The 23,478-nt window shown below is 39.1% G+C and overlaps 1 long non-coding RNA gene across 1 annotated transcript in view; it reads left to right on the top strand.

The window, feature by feature from the left end:
* The window catches only part of LOC148216229 (uncharacterized), a 36,124-nt gene that overhangs the window by 7,329 nt on the left and 5,317 nt on the right, over positions 1-23,478 (top strand). The gene's annotated exons all lie outside the window — the stretch shown is intronic.

Here is a 23,478-nt window from a genome sequence, read left to right as displayed (position 1 = left end):
TGTAAATTTAATTCAGGTATGAAAACCTAAAAAAAAAAAAAGCAATACTCATTGTATTTTTGCAGCCCCTCCCAAAGTGGTTATCAACATAGCTCATAAAGTGTCATCTTTTAGCAACTGCTCAAAAGTTGGCTGTCCTCCCATCTGCTCTTCATCAATTCTCTCCATTCAACATAGGACACAGTGGAAACTCTACACAAATGTTGGCCCAGGAAGCCCTTCTTGTGTATAAGGAATATTTTCAACCATAGTGAAAAATATCTGGCCCTACAGTTTAGTAGACTTGTCACATCCACAGATCAGCAATTTGCTTTCTTTTTAAATGACTGAAGGCACTGCTGCTGCTGCTGAGCTTGAAATAAGTCTGACACTAAGAGAGATAGACACAGAGAAAGCAAAAGCTGGAAGAGGAATTTGATAGGATCCCAGAGAAGTATAGGTAGCATTTATGACATTGCAGGCACCAGGACAAGAAAAATATTTTGCCCTATTTGTGGCTGAAGATCTCAGCTACAGATGACATGGCTGTCATACTGCAGGGCTGGGGTTGCCAGAAAATTGCCATGATGGCATCGCTGCCTCTGCTTTAGGAGGTTCAAGCAGAGCAGGCATATCATGCCATAATTCAGTGATGCTAATAGAGAACTTGGCAGGTTTGATATCCTGCAAGCAAAACTGCATCTGTGCATTCGTTCAAGCATTCACTGCAGTCTTTAGGTCAGCTATTCCAAAGGCATTGCCCTCTATTTGGGTTGGGTAACTACTCCCAAAATTTTCTGTCACGATAATTTTATCCAGTGACTCAGACATTTGGGAGTTGTAGTGCAACACACTTGTAAGAGCACTGGATTAAGAGAAGGCTGGCTTTAGATCTCTGTAATACAACCATTCTCCAGTGTGGGCCTTATGTTCATTGTGGTAATCTGGTTATTTGTGTTTTGAACTGCTGAAGCAGACCAATTTGAGCCTGCCCAGAGTCAGACATGACTTAACGACTTAACAACAACAATTAGTAACTGAAATATTAAGAAAATATCTGCCAAGGGCGAGAACTGGACTTTGACAGATGGGCACAATACTAATGGCAGGGAGTTCAGGGAGTTTTATGTTGCCTTCAAGTTACTTTGAAAAAGAGTAGGACTGAGGCACCATCATGACTCCAAAAGCAGCGATTGACAGTCATGTTTCACGAGGCCCCAAAAGAACTCTTGTTATACAGCATTCGATCACTGAAAGTATCCATTCTTTTACTGCTCTTAATTAACCCAGTTCTGAAAACCAAACTCTGATCTGTTTGTTCACACAAAGTGATTCCTCCATTCTTTTACTATCACTATGCCCTGGAGATATAAGAGACACAAAATCCCCTGAGATATACAGTAGTTTCTCTTGGCTGGTAAGACAAACATGAAAACACAGCAGGCTGTATTAGAAATGGTGGAGTTTACTGGAAGACTTTAAGCAAGGATCGGATGCTTATCTGTCAAGGACGCTGTCATGATGCCCTCCAGATGCACTGAGCTAACATTGCCATCATCTGCAGGCAGCACAGCCCTGGATACCCAGAAAGTTCTAGGCTGGAGAAGGTTCAGGATACAGAAACTGTGGAAGGTCATAAGTCTCACTGCGGGTTGCTTCCTACTATCTTTATCAGATTCTGCCACCATTTCTGATACCTAGAAACATCGTCTGCAGTGTGACTTATGAGATTCCTTCTCCTTTGGCTGAAAAAGCAAGATAGAAATGAATAAATAAATATGACGTTTCCATCAAAGTCAAAAGGCCTATGTAATGCTCTTTTACTGATTTGTCTTAGTTTATGATTTGAAGCCTTTTGCCTTGGGTTGGCATGTTTTAGTGCCAGAGTGTATGGAGCTGCGGACCATTTAAATCAAAACTGACACCCGCTGCCGTGTTGTTTTCTCAGCCTGCATGCTCCACATATTTCTTTCTGATTCTGACAGAATCTGTATTCACAGAGCTGCCCTAGAATAACAAGTTTTCATTTTTTTTAGAAGGTTGTATGGGTAGCCTTGTGGTGTGGCAACTTGCCAAACAGTGAACATATTACAGAGAGAGAGTTCATTATTGGGTGGTTAATTTGACATGCAGAACAGAGTGGTTAGGCTCTCTCTGAACATTTTAGGTTCCCGGTATTAAATTATTTCTAACATTTGTTTTCACATTTAAGCTATGCAAGTACAAAATTTGACTTCATCCAGTCTGATCTGTCAAGCAATCATTTATTCTCTTTGACCTAATCAATTTTCTCTGCCAGACAGTGTGATCATTAATTGCACCTTTACAGATCTATATAGATCTTACCAAATTGAGACGTGAAAAGAAAAATGTGGTATTGGTAAATAAAAACGCCCAAGATGATGGATGGGCAACCTCCAGCTCTTTAAATGTTGGGATGGTAAGGTTTAGCATTGCCTTGAATTTTGAGCGGTTTAGCCCCTTCAGTTTGTTTCTGTATCTAAGTCTGTAATTATAGTTTTCTTCACACCCATTTTCTAGGACTAAATATAGAAACTGATTTAATAGGCAAATTAGTAAGGTAACATGGCAGTCCAAACTTTTGCCTTGAAGGGGGTTGATTGCACAGCCTTAAAGATTTTCTATGATTTTCCCTTCACAGACCAGTACAGGGTTTGGGAGAAGGCTAATGGCCAATTTTATATTACAAGTGAGGCAGGAAGCATGGTCTCGCTGCCTGCTCCATAAACTGGTGGTGAATGGAGCAGTGGGACCACTTGCTGAGACTCCCCCATGGGGCAGTATCATCCCAGCCATGAGTCCTATTGTGAAATTGTAGCCCTGTGTGGCAATGGGCATTGGAAATAAAATAGATGCCAGGCTCATTACAGAACCATCGATCTGGAAGGGACCTCAAAGGCCACCTCATTCAACTGCCTCCCCCAAGAGTGGGATCTCACAAATATTTTAAAAGCGGCTTGCTTTATCTGTTTATCAGTTATGGGCTCCTGTTGATGCAAAGTAGGCACCCTGCTCAACTCATACGTGCTGACTAGTGTACAGAATCAAATCATCACAAGTACGTAACATTTTAAGCTCTTCCACTGACCCATCACAGTGGCTAGAATGTTTGCATAACCTTTAGTCTTGGTTTTCCAAAGGAACATTTCTTAGGGTTCTGTTCAGCTATTAAATGCAGACTTCCAGTCCAGTCCACCGAAGCATGCTTAGTGCTGGTGATGTCACCTGGAATTGTTCTTTGAAAGATGCTCAGCATTGCTTCTGGCACGATTCATACGCATGACAAATAAAGCTGAGGGTGTGTCCAAAGGGTAGCGAGCCACCGATAAGAGCATCACCTCTGCTCCCTTCTTTTGTTTCGTTATTTGATTTCAGTTGGTCTTTCTTTTTCTATGGTTGTGTCAGCCCTGGATTAACCCTTAAACAAAATAAACAGGTGCTTAGGACACCTAGAGAAGGGGGGCACCACAAAGTTTTTCCCCCATAGCTATCATGTCCTTAACTCTTTCACTGCCATGCTCAACTTTAGTTTTCAGCACTTACTTAGTCTTAACATCTTGTCAGTTAAGCAATGGAGGGGCCGAGGGGCACCATTGTTGGGCTGTGTTTAGGGCATCAGTTGGCCTTAATCCAGCTCTGGGTTGCCTGTAGACCAGTCCCTCTTTCTTTCCAGTGTTTGTCCAGGGAAGGAAGAGGAGGAGGAGGAGGAGAGAAGAAGGTCAAAAACAGCTTCCACAAAATAAATCAACATCATTATTGCTCTCACTGTGGTTATAACTGCAAGTTTAGAGAAAATCTGGAATGCTATATTTACTTTCCTAACCTTTTGGAGCATATAAATATTTTTATAATTCAACTTGGTTTTCATGAAAGCTGGCTTTGAAAAATTGCATATATTACATGGCAGATGTAATAGATTTTTGGTTTTGTGGATTTCTTGCACTTTGAAAGTTTTACGCATATTCTGGCCTGCACAGAAATGAAAGGCTAGGAATAGTTTAGGAGTGAGCAAAGATGAAGAAATTGACTGTCAAAACCCGGCTGCTAGAATGGCTTTTCTCCACCTCCAGGTGAAGTGTGCTTGATAGATAATTTAGGGTTCACACTTGTCATTCATGCTCTCCATGGCCTATCCCTGCTTTCCCTGGTGGTCTAATGTCAGCATCTTAAGCCTCACACCTTTTCTTCCTTGAGGAACCAAGGGAAGAAGACCTTGAAGTGTATATGATAAAGCAGAACAAGTTGATGCATAAATCAGAAGGATTTTAGCATCTGATGACAAACCTAATTCCTGTCAGAAAAAAGCTGAGCTGACCCCTCCCAAACTGTCATCAAAGCTAGCCCATAAAAATCACAGCTGTCACCAAAGAATGCCTGGCGTCTCTGGAACATGCCATCCGGGGGACTCATCTGTTATGCTCATGGCCAAATTCCCAGCCCACAAGCACATTCCTCTTGACATTTTGTCACATCTTTTGCTGGTGCATCTGTTCCAGGGTCTTTACTCTTCCTAAATCACTGCATTCTCTTTTTCTTCTGGAAAAATAAGGACACACAAGATGAGCCCTTAATTTGAGAAGGCAAGCTAAGCTTTGGTTTATCATCCAGTTAATTCCATTCATATTTAGATTTATGAATCAACTGGTTTCTGCTGCATCTTACAGTTTACTAGCCCATCAGAAAGATCTAAGATCTAAGTTTTAAGATTTTATTTTGCAAACTGCTGCCTTTTTAAAAGAAATTAACTGGCTTTGATAGTATCACTTCCTATCTTTTGAAAATGTAAGGAGCATGGGTGATATGGAAGTGAGTGCGAAAAATCTTCCTAGTGCTTCAAACAGGAAACCAGGATATGCAGGAACTGCTTTTTATTATTAATTAATTTTTTGTTATGCAAAGAGTGTTCCAGTTATTTATGTAGGCAAGCATTGCATGTAGTCCTAAAAATAACAAACATTTAAAAATGCATCACTGTCACTCATGGTGCCATCTATCTAAATGGAATCTTCCTCCCTGAAGGTCCTACTGAAGGGCACAGTTTTAACTGCACTCCTAAATGTTCTCAGGTTGGTGGCCATCCTGACCTCAGGAGACAAACTGTTCCAGAGTAAAGGGCCTTGAACAAAGAAGGTAATCCTTCAGACCTACATCCTCCTAACCTCCTAGCATGGGAATCTGCAACATCCTTGACTAACAAGTACCGGGCAAGCAGATTCCACCTGCAGTAAAGGGTCCTGAAGATAACAAGAACCCAACCCATAGAGATTATCCTAGGTGGTAACCAGCACCTTGAACTGGTCCCAGAAGCCGACTGGGGACCTACGCACTCCCCACCACACAGATGTTACTCTGTTAAAGTGGTTCACAAATTCCTATCAAATTTCAGTGAGATGGTAAGCTGGTGTCTTAGAATTTCAGAATTTATGCTGGGATGGATTCTCATGAACAACAAAGTAGTTTGTCTGGGAGAAGTCCAGTCCAGAATCTTCCTTTATGATGTCTAAAGTGTAAGAAAGAAACTAAATATTGCCCTGCCTAGACTCTTTTTGGTATAAGAGGGAGGGAAATACTGTTAGGCTTTCAAGATTCTCTTATTTTAGCCCATATCACAAAAGTAGAGCTCTAGTAGTTCTTGGGGTGTCTGTTTCCTGACCTGGACCACCTCAAAGAGCTGACACAAAGTCAGCATTGCTTACTGCAAACTCCTCTTCTCAAAAACAAAAACAAAAACCTTCACTAAACAAAATATTTAATTTACACAAAATATAAGGTTAAAAAACCAAATAGGGTTTAAGTCTTTTCTTCTTCAGACTTCAACCCAGCCTTGTAACTTACCTTCAATATAAGTATACCTTCAGCCTGAAAGGTATTAGGTTTAAAAACCAACATATTTTGAAAGAAGGTTAGGTTACAAACAGTTTTGCCCTCCTTCATCTTGGCTGCATGCTGGCTTCTCCTGGATCTTGTCTATCAGAGAACAAGACGAGCCTCATTCCTGAGCTGCAAGAGTGAGTGTGCTGAGAGTGTCCATGAGTGTAGAGGAAGTAGGTAGGGCAGCAGGCAGGGAGAGTGGGGAGCCAAGCAGCATGGGTGCTGCTGGAGATCATAAGCTGCCCACTCAACCTGAGCTTGTCTCTTCCTCAGAGGAAGAGGAAGAATTTAACCAGTTTGTAAGAACTATGCTGAACCAGGTATGCAATATCCCTGCTACTAATTTATCAACATCTCCAGACACTGGGACTTCAAGAATAATGCTTAAGCCTAGAATGAAATTTGTTCAGTACACATTTGCTGCACATCTTTGAGCTAATGTGCAAACTGAAATACAGTTGCCTTTCAAGAGTGTGTACTTCTCTGGATTGTTAGCTGAAGTGCAATGTTTATATTAATCAAATTGTGTACAAAATTACATATTTCAGATAAAATTTAGGTGGGCATGGATGGATCAGGAGTTGTCCTTCAATAGGTTTTGGCATTTCTCCATTCCCATCATCTTCCACACTGAGATGCCAGCTGAAAGAACATTTTCTTAGTTGATCCACCCACTCTTCTTTATTCAAGCAACTGATTTGTTACCAGCTGGCCTCTTGTTCAATGATGGAGGGCAATGTCTGTTCTAGCTGAGAACATCTGGAGAATAGAGAGGAAACAACGGTGTCCTTGAGCAAAGGGGACGCTTTCTTATGGCTTCTAAATGAGAAAACAAAAACCAGTTGGGGTCTCAAGAAGAAAACAAAGGATCTGCAACCCTGTCTTGAAAGGTAGGATATATATGCGTTAAACAAATGAATGTAGTAGATAGGCCTTCAGTAGTATTTACCTGATAGATTCTATATCTATTAATATGAGTCTAGCATTGTTGTTTCACTGATGCCTCACCTGGAAGTACAAGGAAGCAGAATTAACAATCCCCAGAAAGAAGAAAGACAGAGAGCCCTTTATCCTGGGTATAGTCTCTGCTTCCAGACAGGTGATTCAATCTCCTTAGTTGTATATGTCTGTAATTTCACAAGACATCCAGACATTACTGTCACTCTTTAACAATCAGCCCATTTTATCTTCTTTTCTTTTCTCTTCCACTCCCAAATAGTAATTATCTTTTTTTTAAAAAGATATTTTATAGTACAATCATGAAGAAAAAAAGGGGGGGGGAGAACCAGAAAGAGAGTTTTATATATGGTGGAAAACTGAACAAAAATTTTCAAAAATATGTGAAGTCAATTCCACATATAAAGTAACAATTATTATTGGAACTGAGTCAATACAGTAGTCAATTTTTAACAGAACTAGTAAGTATAAAAAATTCTGTCAAATTTAGTAGATAAGTTTTATGAAAAACACATTCTAATATTTTAAACCCTTATGTTAACAGAAATCCAAACTTTGGTGTGATACAAGTCCATGTAGTTATCCATTTAGACAGAAAGATCTGAATCAGAAGCTGAAATATCCAAAGATCTCAATCTGCCTTAGTGCTTCATTCTTATATGGTTTTCAAGGAATTTGGCTTTAACTTCTGGAGTGATATTCATCACACCTCTCTTCCACATCTTTCTCCACTCTCCTAAATCCACTGGTTCTTCCAATCACTCATAGAGTTGTTTCATAAATCTGACCATGCACCTTCAAAGAAAAACAAACCAAAATTCCAGAATGTCAAAACTGATCAATTTGTCCTTAAAAAAAAATCCTCTCTGGCATCTCAAGGTTGGATTTTTGGGATGGGAAACCATCCTGCCTGAAATCTGAGAAAATGACTGTTTAGGTCTCGCTCTTATAATGTGCTTAATAGGGTCACAGAGAGAGTGTTAGCATGTCATTCTAATTAGCTGTCAATTAACACAGAAGCAATTAGATTGGTTTCCCCACCTGATCTGGTTCAGCTCTTGTGAACCTTTTTTTTTCTTTTTTCTTAAAAAAAAGTTATATATTTTACCATGCCATCTATTCATTGAGATACTATTTAGATGTTTCCATTGTTTACCAATAACTTATTTGGGTGCTAGAAGGAGAAACTTAATAAAATTTACTCTGCAGTTTTTGTTCTGATCATCAAAAATGTGTAGCAACCCCTAACTTTGAAGAGAATTCAATCTTCTTTTTAGTTATATATGACATTTCATTAAACACCTTCTTCCAAAAATCTAAAATACTGTCACATTCCTACCAGAGAATGTTCCTTCAACTTACAACCTTCCCAGCAACTCACTGAATATTTAGAAGATATATATGAGATTTTTACCAGAGTTTGATGCCACTGATCTAAAAGTTTAAGATATATTTCCTGCATGGATTTTTATAGGAATCTCATGCTGCCATAGAAGCTGCCAAGAATTAACATCAAATCGTTTCTCTAAATGTAAGCCCAAGTTTCTTTCAGTCTTGTGATAGATTCAACTTTACCTATTTTAAATGAAGTCTGATATATTTTTGAAATTATGTTGTTGTTGTTTAGTCGTTAAGTCGTGTCCGACTCTTCGTGACCCCATGAACCATATTGCGCCAGGCCTTCCTGTCCTTCACTGCCTCCCTGAGTTTGCTCAGTTTCATGCTCATTGCTTCAGTGATGCTATCTAACCATCTCATCCTCTGCCGTCCTCTTCTCCTTTTGCCTTCAATCTTTCCCAGCATCAGGGTCTTCTCCAAAGAGATCTCTCTTCGCATTAGGTGGCCAAAGTATCTGAGCTTGAGCTTCATTATCGATCCTTCCAATGAGCAATCAGGGTTGATTTCCTTTAAGATTGACTGGTTTGACCTCCTAGCAGTCCAGGGAACTCTTAAGAGTCTTCTCCAGCACCACAGTTCAAAGGCATCAATTCTTCGGCGCTCGGCCTTTTTATGGTCCAGCTCTCACAGCCATACATTACTACTGGAAAAACCATAGCTTTGACTATGCGGATCTTTGTCGGCAAGGTGACGTCTCTGCTTTTTAATATGCTATCTAGGCTTGCCATAGCTTTCCTCCCAAGGAGCAAGCGTCTTTTAATTTCATGGCTGCAGTCTCCGTCTGCGGTGATCTTGGAGCCCAAATAAATGAAGTCTGTTACTGCTTCCATTTCTACCCCTTCTATTTGCCAGGAATTGATGGGTCCAGATGCCATGATCTTAGTTTTTTTAATGTTGAGTTTCAAGCCAGCTTTTGCACTCTCCTCTTTCACCCTCATCAAGAGGCTCTTTAGTTCTTCTTCACTTTCTGCCATTAGGGTGGTATCGTCCGCATATCTGAGGTTGTTGATGATTCTCCCTGCAATCTTAATTCCGGCTTGTGATTCTTCCAGCCTGGCATTTCTCATGATGTACTCTGCATACAGGTTAAATAAGCAGGGTGACAGTATACAGCCTTGTCGTACACCTTTCCCTATTTTGAACCAATCGGTTGTTCCGTGACCGGTTCTAACTGTTGCTTCTTGGCCCGCATACAGATTTCTCAGGAGACAGGTAAGGTGGTCTGGTATTCCCATCTCTTTAAGAATTTGCCACAGTTTGTTGTGATCCACACAATCAAAGGCTTTTGCATAGTCAATGAAGCAGAAGTAGATATTTTTCTGGAACTCTCGTGCTTTCTCCATGATCCAGCGAATGTTGGCGATTTGATCTCTAGTTCCTCTGCCTCTTCGAAACCCAGCTTGTACATCCGGTAGTTCTCGGTTCATGTATTGCTGAAGCCTATTGCTTTTGAGCATAACCTTGCTAGCATGTGAAATGAGTGCAATTGTGCGATAGTTTGAGCATTCTTTGGCGTTGCCCTTCTTTGGAATTGGAACGTAAACTGACCTTTTCCAATCCCGTGGCCACTGTTGCGTTTTCCAAACTTGCTGGCATATTGAGTGCAGCACTTTAACACCATCATCTTTTAGTATTTTAAATAACTCAGCTGGAATCCTGTCATCTCCACTAGCTCTGTTGTTAGCAATGCTTCCTAAGGCCCACTTGACTTCACTCTCTAGGATGTCTGGCTCAAGGTCAGTGATCACACCAGCGTGGACATCAGGGACATTAAGATCTTTCTTGTATAGTTCTTCTGTGTATTCTTGCCACCTCTTCTTAATCTCTTCTGCTTCTGTTAGGTCCCTGCCTTTTTTGTCCTTTATCATGCCCATCTTTGCACTAAACGTTCCTTTCATATCTCCAATTTTCTTGAAGAGATCTCTAGTCTTCCCCATTCTATTGTTTTCCTCAATTTCTTTGCATTGTTCATTTAAGAAGGCCTTCTTATCTCTCCTGGCTATTCTCTGGAAATCTGCATTCAGCTGCTTATATCTTTCCCTTTCACCCTTGCTTTTCGCATTCCTTCTTTCCACAGCTATTGTAAAGCCTCATCAGACAGCCATTTTGCTTTCTTGCATTTCTTTTCCTTTGGGATGGTTTTAGTTGCTGCCTCCTGTACAATGTTACGGACCTCCGTCCATAGTTCTTCAGGCACTCTGTCTACCAAATCTAATCCTCTAAATCTATTCATCACCTTCACTGTGTACTCACAAGGAATATGATCTAAGTCATACCTGAGTGGTCTAGTGGTTTTCCCTACATTCTTCAATTTAAGCCTAAATTTTGCAGTAAGAAGCTCATGATCTGAGCCACAGTCAGCTCCTGGTCTTGTTTTTGCTGTCTGTATAGAGCTTCTCCATCTTTGGCTGCAAAGTATATAATCAATCTGGTTTCGGTATTGACCATCTGGTGATGTCCATGTGTAGAGTCGTCTCTTGTGTTGTTGGAAAAGAGTGTTTGCTATGACTAGCTTGTTCTCTTGACAGAACTCTATTAGCCTTTGCCCTGCTTCATTTTGTACTCCAAGGCCAAATTTGCCTGTTATTCCGATTACTCCTTGACTTCCTACTTTAGCATTCCAATCCCCTATGATGAAAAGGACATCTTTTTGGTGCTAGTTCTAGAAGGTGTTGTAGGTCTTCATAGAAGCGGTCAACTTCAGCTTCTTCAGCATCAGTGGTTGGGGCATAGACTTGGATGACTGTGATATTGAATGGTTTGCCTTGGATACGCACTGAGATCATTCTGTCGTTTTTGAGGTTGTACCCCATTACTGCCTTTCCCACTCTCTTATTCACTATGAGTGCAACTCCATTTCTTCTAAGGGTTTCTTGCCCACAGTAGTAGATATAATGGTCACCCGAATTAAATTCACCCATTCCCGTCCATTTCAGTTCGCTGATTCCCAAGATGTCGACGTTCAATCTTGTCATCTCATGTTTGACCACATCCAGCTTGCCTTGGTTCATAGATCTTACATTCCAGGTACCTAGACAATATTGTTCTTTACAGCATCGGACCTTCTTTTCGCTTCCAGATACATCCACAGCTGAACGTCCTTTCGGCTTTGGCCCAGCCGCTTCACTCTTTCTGGAGCTACTTGGAATTGCCCTCCGCTCTTCCCCAGTAGCATATTGGACACCTTCCGACCTGAGGGGCTCATCTTCCGGCATCATATCTTTTAGCCTTTTAACATTGTCCATGGGGTTTTCTTGGCAAGGATACTGGAGTGGGTTGCCATTTCCTTCTCCAGTGGACCACATTTTGTCAGAACTCTCTGTCATGACCTGTCCGTCTTGGGTGGCCCTGCATGGTATAGCTCATGGCTTCACTGAGTTACGCAAGCCCCTTCGCCACGACAAGGCAGTGATCCATGAAGGGGTTTGAAATTATACCCTTAGGTATAAGATCTGTTGGGGAGAAGGAAAAGTTTAGAATCTTTCCCCCATACTAAATATTTTCCAGCAGCCAATTGAGCTGTTTGATAGTATATTTTAAGTAGGGTCTGCTCCATCCTCCTTTATTTTGCAGCAAATATAGAATATTTCTTTTTAGTCTATTGAATATTGACTTAAAACAAAATTTTATCAGGAATATCTAGCATGGGTATGAAATCGATAAATCAGTTTAGGTGTCAGGTACTGCAGACTTTAATCCCAATGAAACAGTGTCATCATATTGCTACTATACAGCCTCAATTCCTTAGGTAAGTCTTATGTCATCTTTTCATATCCTTTCTTATTTTTTTCCAAGCAGGGCTGTAATTATTATTGAATAACTTAGATATTTACATTCTTTGGTATGTTAATTCTTAAATATTTAAAAGTCTCCCAGATGTCTTTGTGGCAACTGGGAAGAATAGCAAAATGGCCATCAGCCAACCAACCTGTGGGGGGGAGTCAATGCAAATGGGATCAGTTGACACATAATGATGAGTGGATTGACCGAGGTAGAAGATCACTGGGCCATCTGTCTTCTGCAATTTTTTTTTTAAAGGATATTGTGGTAAAATGAACCTGATGCTTTGAAGCAGCCTTAAAAAACTCACTATTTTGTACATGCCCCATTGAACTAAGCAGGAGTTGCAAAAGAATGAATTTTAATTCTGGCTAGGAAAAAAGTAAAACACCTCTTTAAATATTTCAGAACTTTTAAATTAGAATGCTTGTGAGATTAACACTGTGCTGAATATTTGCAGTAATAGATTTTCAGTATCCCAGCTCTCAAAAATACCTCCCTCTTTCTATATATAGTGCCATTTCATAGCCTGTTTGCTGTGTGATCAGCAGCTGCTTCAATGTCATTTGAAAAAAGAAACTACTTGCTGGTTACATGATCTCAACCAGACAGTCCAATGATATCACATAGCACATTTACCCAATCAGATCTGACAATGTCATAAAGGCAATTCTGAAGGAAGGCAGGATGGCCAAAAAGGGTATTTTTCCTCCAGTTTCAAAAAATAATATTCAGTCTTTCAGCTATAAAAATTCAGATCCCCCACCCTACCTCACCCACCCCCAGCTGAAATAAGTAAATTGCAGAGGATTCACATCTATTCATGTTAGCATTTGAGAAAGAAGTTATGGAATCATTCCAGTGGAAGAATGATTCCATAGTTTAAAGTGCTTTAAAAGCACTTTTCCATGTGGCTTTTAAAAAGAAAGGGTTTTTTTTGATGGGTTAGTGATCTTGATTGTTTTCAAATATTAGTTCGCTATTTAAATAAACCCAAAGTAATGTAGTAGTAGCTTTATCAGTCTCACTGTGGCAGCAACCACTATTTTTCCAACCCATTTTGGCTACCATTGCCTGCCAAATCTCTGCACACAAAGTACAAGATTTTCTAGTTTCTCAAGGAAAGACTTGAAATAATGTATTAATTTTAAATATGATTACTTTTAAAGAGAGAAGGGTTGAAACAGGAAGTCTCAGGCAACCTTCGTTTTGTGATCTTCATGAATCCTATAAAAGCAAGTGTTTTTTCAGCTGAGGATATAATATGGAATTGGCTGATGAGAAAGTTAATATGCAGAATATGATTGATTTCCACTAAATAGCATACACAGAGTATGTTGGACTTGAGAACAAATGGCAAGTATTACTGATGTGAAATGAGCAACCCACAAGGTTCCAGCTTCACTGGCCCTGCTAGTTTCTCTAGAGGAGAACCTCCTGGCTACTGTTTGTCTGTCAGAGAGACCAAGAAGAAAAGAAAAGAAAAGAAAAAGAAAGGCTCACTGAATTTGCACTCCATCACAAGATTTACAGTCAGACTGCACTACAACAGAATGCACTTCTCACAGGAACTTGAAGTGCACTCCCAACATTTGAGTTCCACTTCCATCCGTATGTTTTAAACTAACATATTCCACAGACAGGTCTTTTTAAAACTTTGGCCCCTTGAATGCCATCCAAGCTTTTTGCCCAAACTAGTCTTGAGTAAAGGTAACGTTTCCTTCCTGTTAAGCTTGACTCCTGGTGGACTTCTTGGACACCTCCGTGTAGTTTTCTTGGCATAATACAGATTGAAATTCTCAGTTTTCTCAAAGTTCTGGGTGTTCTGAAAGAAGAACTATGAAAAATTCAGAGCTCTGGTGTTTTGAGAGTAGGAATCCTAACCCCTCCCCACCCCATCCCATTTGCCCATCAGCCTGTCTTCTGTAGCTGCATCTCCGGCTCTGCTTCCATTTCCCCTCATCTGGTGGTTTTTGGAATAATCTCATCCACCTGTTAAAACCAGGAATGTCATCTTGAATTTACAGCAGAGACTGGAAACAGGAAACGCCACAGAAAGAATTTTAATTAAAGTCCTCTAATTGAATGCATGCTTCTCAGCTGGGGAAAGCAGCTGGTCAGAGAGGGTGCATGGTGGCACCAATTCTTCTCCTGTGTCCATCTGGAAGAAATGGATGAGTAGCAGCAACACTTGGGGGGGGGGGGGCACCAGAAGGCAGTTCCCAGAGAGGACACTGCCTGGATCCACCTCAAATTGGTCAAAGTTCTTTGTCCAATTTCACCCTCTCACCATGATTTCCATTTGCTGTTTGCATAAACTCTTTTCTTTCTTTGCTCCTATACATGCATAACATTTGATACATAGGCTAACATATATCCAGCTGAAAACTTTCCTGGATTAAAATAAATTCAAGAATGTTGGGCTGGCAACATGGGGGATCTTCAAAATGGTTTGATTGCCACTGGTGGAGAATATTTCACTAGTGACCACCAGTTCTTAGATGAGGCCTCCAAAATATTGGAAGGCAAATCTATCACCTGATCAAAGCATGCTTATGTTTGACTAAGGAATGTGTTAACAATCCATTGATGAAAATTTGAACCTTCATGATAGGTTCAGAGGCAATATACACCTGAAGACTGGATCTGGAGACAAGTGGCTCAGAAAGGCTATAGCTTTCATGCCTCTGCCTTGAAACAGAAAGCTGAACTTAATGGGTCTCATTCAACCTGTAATATCCAAATATTTAGGCATTGGCTACTGGTATGTAACAGTAATTTTTATCTAACTGTATTACCAAACTGTGCAAGGTTCTTAAAGGCCTGTTACATGTAAGCTATCCAATAATAGCATTTGCAGTACAGTGCTGGGGTAAATTGGGTGACAAGTAAATCACTGCATTTTCACTGAGACTTACACCCAGATAAATATGCTGAGGATTGCTCTGGAGCAGAGCAATTCTTATTTCTAAAAGTGCCAAGGTTGGAGGCTATTTTAAACAAAGGCTATTGCTTTTCCCCTCCTGATCTCCTTTTTCAAAAATAATTTTCTGCACTCTAACCAGTGGGGGAGAACTAATTTATATCCTTCTGAAATAATAGCTGATATGTGCTTGACATACACTAAGTAAAATGTGGGTTTTTTTAAACCACATTAATTTAATGATTCCAATTTTAGTTGGACTACAATGAGACATTTACTAATGCTGGCAGTTCTGGTTTCAGATCTTAATCTAGAGCCCAATACTAAACCTAATTACGTTTGTTCACAAGAAAATATTCCATCCATTTGTGTCAAAAATCATTTACATAATTTAAAATTATCCAGTGGTAATATTAATGAGGTACATACCAATATGTATTATTTTTATTAGATCAGCTGCTAAATCTATAATCTAAGAAGCCATCAAAATCTTGTAAGCTGCTGAGTTGGTCTCAACTCATAAACACCAAATATTGTAATTGTAAGTTATCAGCTGCTGAATGTAATGTGTAAGCCATCCATTTCAATTATATTTGGTTTAAAAATATTGGAATGAAATATTATAAAGCATAAATGCAATTGCACATATTTTGATAAACATTACATTAATATTTTATTCATAATTTCTAATTTTACAGAACAGAATTCAATTAAAATTTGCAGAAACACTTTTCGTTTGTTTTTGCTCTCTTAAAGTAGGACAAAAGCTTCTTTGGTTGTTCAGAAACATTTACAGTTGATTAAATAAATGAAAGAATATACCTATGGATTTGCAGCTGCCATCCTAACTTTGTTGACTCCCTGAAACAATATATGGTCACCTGAAAACAGGGTATCTTTTTAAACTTTCTTTTGTTCTTGCTAAATAGTCAGAAAGAAGAAAAAGAAAATAAGGCAGCTTATCCATCTCAGAAAAACCTGAAAAATAACTGACCAGAAACCTATCAAATTAACAAAATTGCTATTCCTTCTAGATACAATAAAATGAAAAAACAGAACATTTTCAATTATTTCATGGCTGAAAGGTAGATGGAAGAAGGACAACATAACCCTTGAAGATGCTGACAGAGGACTTCTTAGAGAGGGGGGTCTAGTGCCAGCTGTTGTAATAAGGGACAGGGACTCCCATTAAATTAGTAATGCTTACACACATCTGCGCAGTTGCAAATCACAATTGGCATTTTGAACAATGCAAACTGGGATTAACAATTTGGGAAATGACAGCAATTTAGGAAGGTCTCTGAAAGGGGTTCTGTGGGCCACACACAACCACAAGGATTATGCTCTTCAATCCAATGTTATCTTTGCTGAGTAACAGTGGCTTTTCTGTGGCTGTTTTCTCGGATTCCTTTGCTTGAGATAGCCATATGAACCTAGAAATTTTATCTCTATCACTGAGTGATCATCTCTCTGTACCCTTTTCACCCAACTAATCACTGAAGATTAAAATTCTCTTACCCTTGGTTATTACTCCTGCTGCTGCTGCTTTGGGTCTCCATGCCACAATTCATCATTACTTCCACCACCACCACTGCAGATCCTGCTTTTACATCTGATCTTCCGTCCTACTCTTGAATCATACCTTTTGGTGGATCCTGTGCAGTAAGGAGGCTGTAATCATAATGGCTAGTTATGTGATCCAGGTTAACACTATGTCAATTTTTTACCTTCTTCCAAGCTCTGAGGTGGCAACCAAGTGATGCTACTATCCCTGATGAAGGTTGCAACCTCTTCTGGCATGGTATACCCTAAGGATGGGCTTCCTCCATGAGGTACAACTGGTGTGGAACCAAGGAGGGAGTTTTGCTCAATGGTTTTCCCATGAGAAAGTTCATCTGTATCTAGGTCCACACATTTTGAATGTTTTCAGTTCAGAGGCTATAGGTAATATATACCTATACCACAAGAAAGTACAGGTATTAGCATTCAAATGGGAATTGGAAACTAAGAGCAGCATACTTGTCTGCCTGGGAAGGAAACAGAGAATGAAAGATTTTGACTACAATCTCTGTGACAAGTCCATACATTCCAGACAGCTTTTGTCTGAACAAAAATGGTTTTTATGGGACTTTTTAAAAACAGAGGTTGGGGCAGGGAGAAGCAAAAACAAAGAAAATCTAAGTTCAAAAGATCAGGTTTCATTTTCATTGATGTTAGACTTGTAAGAGCTGCTCCATCAATCACAGTTGCCTAAAAATCCCCATTAATGGCTCCGAATGTTGGAGATTTCCATATGGTTTATCTTTGCAACATTTGGGCTTTTTCACTTGAACCAGCATGTGAATCTGTCAGTGTCAGAACCAGATGCTGGGCTTCAGCTCCCCTTCCCATGTTCTTAGCAGTCGTCCAAGGGAAATCTTTGGTAGGAAGCGAAAACATTCAAATGGTAAATCACTGCTGCATTTAGATCCATCTATAGCTTATAGAGTGTCTGCTTTCAGAAGCGTCAACAGGCACAGGGTAATACTTAGGAAACAAAGCTACAAATCAGCACTGCCCAGCTTAATGGACAATAATGTCACCAAGATGGTGTACAGCAGGGTTCCTCAACCTCAGCAACTTTAAGATGGGTGGACTTCAACTCCCAGAATTCCCCAGCCAGCATGGTTGCCATGACCAGCTTGTTCTCTTGACAAAACTATTAGCCTTTGCCCTACTTCATTTTGTACTCGAAGGCCAAACATGCCTGTTATTCCAATTATTTCTTGATTTCCTACTTTAGCATTCCAATTCCCTGTGATGAAAAGGACATCTTTTTTTGGTGCTAGTTCTAGAAGGTGTTGTAGGTCTTTGTAGAAGCGGTCAACTTCAGCTTCTTCGGTATCAGTGGTTGGGCATAGACTTGGATTACAGTGATGTTGAATGGACATGAGATGTAGAAGTAAATAAAATGATTTTTTAAAAGGCTGTTATAATTTTGATTTAAAGACTTGACGCACTTGAAAATAAAATTTCAGCAAGAAAATCCCTACTTTACATTTCTCTCAGCTTTGATATCACATTTCAGTAGGGCAATTTTACTTTAAATGCCAGTTGCCCCACCATATGGAGCTGAAATGGCTCTAGCACTAATTCCTTGGAAGAACTGAGGATGACAAACAGCATTATTAGCGTGACTAAATATTTACTGAGGTGTATTTATCTTATTCATAAAACCAAATATTCTGTTTTGGTGAGAGGCAGATATGTCTACTTTATGTGGCTGAAGACATGTTGACAACCATTTCCAGTCCTCAAGATAGCCGAGTCCCTTAACCAGACAATGTCTCTGCTCCTAGCAAAACTTTCTCCACATGACCATCACTTGACACTTTGGAGAGCAAGAAGTGACAGAAAAGCCAGTATGTGAGTCTTATTGAAAACAGAGGTATTTGCTTCTCTTTCTGACATTTTGTTTCACACACACACACACACACACACACACACAAACCCTCTATGATTATCCATTGCTGCTTGTGCAATATTTTGAACTTATCACAAAGAAGAGAAAAGAGAAGAGAAGAGAAGAGAAGAGAAGAGAAGAGAAGAGAAGAGAAGAGAAGAGAAGAGAAGAGAGAAAAAAAAAAAACAAAGAAAAGCGATAAATTCCTCCAAAAACAGTTGTCTTTTGGATTCATCAGAATGGACACTTTGCTATCCCACGCTAACTGATTCTCCCAAGACTATGTGATCTGAAATCTAAAACAGGGAGAATTCTGGGCTGCTCTGCACGGGGCTGCACCCAACCTAAGTCAGAAAGGAAATGAAGGGATTGGCTGAGCTCCTGGAGGCACATATCTCACTGCTCACTGATTGGCTGCTGCTGCTTGATGAGGGGTGGGAGTGGAGGCTTTTTAAAATAATTCAAGCTATAGGACTTTAATGTTGCTTGACCCTTTGCTATTGGGGCCTAGACAGGTAGCTAAGCAAGAAAGGGGTAATGGGCAATACTTTAGGGAGAGGATGAGCTCCCATTTGAAGGGAGGCTTAAAGAAGTTTAACCGAATTGAGAATGAGGAGACTAGGTAGGTCCTCCTACCCAATAATGTTAGAGACAATGCTTTGATTGTGTGAGCAAGGAGTATCTGTATCATGTATCTGTGTTTTTCCAGTTAACGGATAATCAGGTCCAGATGAACCTCTGGATTTTATGTAAGATTCCTTGTTACATTTACCATAAGAATGGTGTGGAGGGCTGGAAGCCATGAACATTTTTTATTGACTCATCCTATACAAAGGAGATATGTATAATTAAAGGATTATTTTCCTAGTAGCATGCCATAATCTTAGTATCCTATTGTACAATACTGTAGTGCATTATATACTGCCCCCAAATCCTTAGACTTTAGCGTGAATTCTGGGAGTTGAAGTCCACACATCTTCAAGTTGTTCGGGTTGAGAAACACTGCCTTAGACTATTAGAATTACAAAGTCCATATTTGGGGCCAGGAGGCAGGGCTGTTCTATCTTTTTTCTTTCCATTCTCTTTTTTCCTCTTGCATTACTATTTCTTTTTCTTCTTTTCATCAACACACTTCTGTAAAGGGCTCTCCCCTTTTCCTGGACATAAAGGGCATCTGTGTGGGCTCAGGAAAAGACTGAATTAAGGAGATGTTAAGGAGATGGCAATAAGGCAGGGATACCCTAGCGCTGATCTTTTAACAGGCTGTGGGATGCTGCAGACATAATATAGCTTGGTATCAGCAAAGCATTTCCCAAAGTGCCAAAGCACATTTTAATTAGCCAACTCTGGGCTGGATGCTCTTAAGTCCTATTCAAAAAATGCAGAGCAGTAGTTCTTCAACATACTGGATTGAAGTACCGAATAGAATGCCACAAGGTTATTCAACATTTTTATTAATGATTTTCATGAAATGGTGGAAGGAATGCTTATGACGCAAAATCGGGTGGTTTAGTTAATACCTGAGAAGTGAGAAATAACATTCAAAACAATCTAAGTAATTTAGAGGTAACCAGGGAGGGGGGTGAAAAAATCAAGATGGTGGGTGCAACCTTGTAATTGAACCACCCCTTTTTAATACAAGTCACTCACATCTTACACATATAAACAGGGCCAGGGCTTCAGTTGTGCAGGCGCGCCCACCATGTTGACTTTTTTATTCACCCCCCCCACCCCCAGACGCCTGATAGGGACCTAGAAAACAGAAATCAAATTATATGAGTCAGCAAAATGAAGTGATTTAATTTTGGTTTTTTTTTAATTTTATTTTATTGTTGTGTTTTGTATTTTTTAAATTTGTATGAATACGTGCTTTAAGTACTCGTACAGACAGAAAGGCAGGGTATATATTCAATAATAAATAATGCTGCAGAAATGTTCAGTGAAGTTTTAGGCTGTACCAGCAGAAGTATTGTTTCCAGATTGTGGTAAGTAATAGTCACATTTTCCGCTGATCAAACCCACCTTGACACTCTATCCAGTTCTCAGCACCACACTGAGAAGGACTTAAATAAAGTAGAAGAGCCTCACGAAGAACAGAGGAGATGACCAGGAGAGTAAAAACAATGAAAGTATTCTGGAAGGTTTAACTTTGAGAAGAGAGAATTGAAAAGGGATACAATAGCTTTCTTCAAATATCTGGAAGGATGTCGAACAGAAAAAGCTCAAGGCCTGCTTTCTGGTATGGCAGAGACCAAGTTCCCAAATAATGAGTTTACATTACAGGAAAGCAAATTCTGATTTAATATGAAGAAAATATTCTGTAACAGTAAGAGAATTTCTCCTCGGAGAAACAAATGAAACATTTCAGGATGTGCTCAGGGATTGTTGTGGTATTGTCTTTCTCCTGCGATGTTTTTCCCAGATGCAACAGAATTCTGTGCCAAACTTTCAATGGATTGAAAAAGGAGCTTGTGACATAGACATGGTCATGTTCCAAATGAGTCAGATGTTCCTAGGGCCAAATTAAATAAAGCATTATCAGGGGCAACATTTGACATACGCAATCTACATTGCAGCCAGTATAATCTCAGAATGTTCCATAGTCCTATTGTATACATTTTTATAAATCCTTTGTTTATGATTTGGTTCTTCTTGAACCCCTCACAAGTTCAAACAATGCATGTTTTTTCCTTTCTATGCACACGGAGAAAATGTCGATAGAACAAATTATGTCGACACATATGTCTTAATACTTACGAATGCACAATAATGTCCAGTAGTGTCAATATACAAATATGTGTGTAATAAGTGTTTATAATAATGCATGTAATAAAATGTCTGTTCAGTTAACATTGAAGTCTATATGTGAGATTAGCTTAATCAATATGTGATGTCTCTTAGATCGAACTGAGAGAGAAAATATCTTCCTTCTGTATGTGAAATTGTGTTTGTTTGGATTATTCTTTAGTTTCTTCATCAGTGTTGCAGAAATAACAATAACAACAATCATTTATTAAACTTGTATGCCACAAGCAGAATATCTGATCGTGGTCCAGTTACGATTTCTTTGCAATTGAGAAATTCCTGTACATTTTTAAAAAATGGCATTTCGATACTTCTATATAAATCACAACATTTTTAAAAAGCAAATGGCTGCAGAGTTTTAAAAATGATTAAAGGCTCATCTTCATCTTGTGTTGTTGAGTGGGAAGCACTGAAGGCATATATAAAAGAACAAATGATTTTGCACATTGCACATCAGCAAAAAAGGGGACATTATAAGAAAAAAAACTTAAGCAAGATTAAACTTACATTGCCTAAAATTTGCTAGTCATTCCCCTGCTTTGTAAGGAATTGCAAAGTAGTAACTGTAAGCTGAATAAATTATTTTCTGCTAGGGCAAACTTGTATGAACATACCACAGCAGAAGTTGGGGGTACCTGGAGAATAACCAGGAAAAAAAAATTGGCATCTCAATTAAAGCTGTAATCTCTGTGTGGGTTTTTTCCTCCAGCAATTCAAGACGATTATAACATGTATGTTACACGTGAAGACCTAAATGTAAAATTTCAAGAATTTTATTCAAAACTTTACAAAAAGGTAAGGATTTAATGGAAAACCAATTAGTCCTTTTTTCTCTCTCTAGGTTGAATCTGTTATGTTTGGATAGTCAATAAAAAGAATTGTTTTCCAAGCCTATAATTATAATTTTAACTTGTAGAAACCTGTCCAGTGTCTTCTGAGTTGGGCAAGCTATAAAAGCTGTAAAGCAAACAAATAAATCCAATTCCTGCATCTGAAAAAAAAAATCATGCATATTATAGACATAATTTTATAAAAAACTATAGATGGTAGAAGTTATTTAGCATTCTTACTGACTGTGGAAAAGATCGCAAGCCTGATACATCCTCACCAAACAGGATTTATTTGTTGCAAGGAGCTGATAATTTCAGGTTTTTTAGTGAACCCTGAGGCTTTAAATAACACTAAGAATCCTACTGTATAGTACAGCATATACATAGAAGTGTAAATCAAGTTTGTCCTGTCTCTTTTATTGTTTAATTTCTATTTCGAACCTTTAGCATGTTGGAATAGGCAGGTAGTGGCATTTGCAATGGGATTCATTAAGTGAAGCAGAATACAACAGTTCTGTTTTGCAGATGACACGTTGGTCTTTACTGATGGGCCAGAATCTTCCCTCCCCAAATTAGCAAAATGAACTAAGAGTACAAAGTATAAATTGCTCTAAAACTGAACTGGTCTTTAGAGAGTATTAAGATGCCAAAATCAACTTTCTCTAGGCAGTTTCATTCAGGTAGGGAGGCAATCATTTCCCTTGGACTGAGAATACTTAGTGATGTCTCTCCGAGAAATAAATTGTTTTGAACTGTTGGGTCTCACTTGAATTGAATACTTGGAGTAAAGTTAATGCTTTAAAAATAAGCACTGATGATGTCTATTCTACAGGGTACTCTACTGTATATTCCTAACATTTATTTTTCAGAGGGTAATTTGGAAGACTTTCCCCCCCATTTTCATACAGGAAGCTTCAGTTAGGAAAGAAGACTTTAATTTTCTAAAGTGAAGTTTACGCTGTAAAGATGATCTTCTTTCTTGGATTAACGAATGACACATTTTTCCTACTTGTCTTCATGAGCCATCTTGACATTTCCCTGTTGAAATTAGCATATTTGCCTTGATTGTTGGATGAGATTAGGTTCCAGTTACCTTGGCATATATGTAATTTCCCCTTCTGTTGTGGTACCAACAAGGTAGGTGTCGAATCAGATGAAATGTTATTTATATGACCAAAGATTCTCTTTCTTTCACCTCTTTCGATAGTGACTCTATAATTACAAGGTAGGTATGGCATACAATAGCATGCCAACTCCAGTCTGATCTTTATGGTCAGACTTTTTTATTGGAAGAGTTCAAATATACAGATAATTTACCACAAAAAGTACAGAGTAGCAGTATCTTCGAGTAAAGTATCTTTTGACATCTAGATATTTGCCAGGAGTCCTCAGTGCTCCAGAACCCCCCAAGTAATAATGGATTTAATATGATCTTTATAAAACAATAATCACAATACTAATATATAAACAGT

Source organism: Python bivittatus, unplaced genomic scaffold, assembly GCF_059951505.1.
Source record: "Python bivittatus isolate LINGU-HERP-01145 unplaced genomic scaffold, Pbiv_v1 ctg000270_np1212, whole genome shotgun sequence".
NCBI classification, from domain to species: domain Eukaryota; kingdom Metazoa; phylum Chordata; class Lepidosauria; order Squamata; family Pythonidae; genus Python; species Python bivittatus.
The sequence above is the reverse complement of the archived record's forward strand: the minus strand, read 5'-3'. Positions and strand labels throughout refer to the sequence as shown.